The following is a 291-nucleotide window of genomic DNA, read 5'->3' as shown; positions in this document are numbered from 1 at the left end:
AAAAAGACAGCTCCCATGTCGGGAGGTGCCCACCCGCGGTTGGGTTCCCGGTACTTTAAGTAGCCCAGGTGGACAAGCCACACCACGTGCAACTCCATCACCAGAATAACGCCTGCACGTGGCGAGTGCACGGGTGTCCTCCCCTCAGCCCAGCTGGCCGCGCTAAGCACATCACCGCCGTGACGCCCAATCAGAGTCAGCTGCTGGCACAGTCCAGGCATCGGACCCCAAGAACATTCTGGATCACAATGCACAGTAGTGATTGTGATCAGGGCCACACGTGGCTAAATG

Source organism: Colobus angolensis, unplaced genomic scaffold, assembly GCF_000951035.1.
Source record: "Colobus angolensis palliatus isolate OR3802 unplaced genomic scaffold, Cang.pa_1.0 Scaffold135, whole genome shotgun sequence".
NCBI classification, from domain to species: Eukaryota; Metazoa; Chordata; class Mammalia; order Primates; family Cercopithecidae; genus Colobus; species Colobus angolensis.
This window is presented reverse-complemented; position numbering follows the sequence as displayed.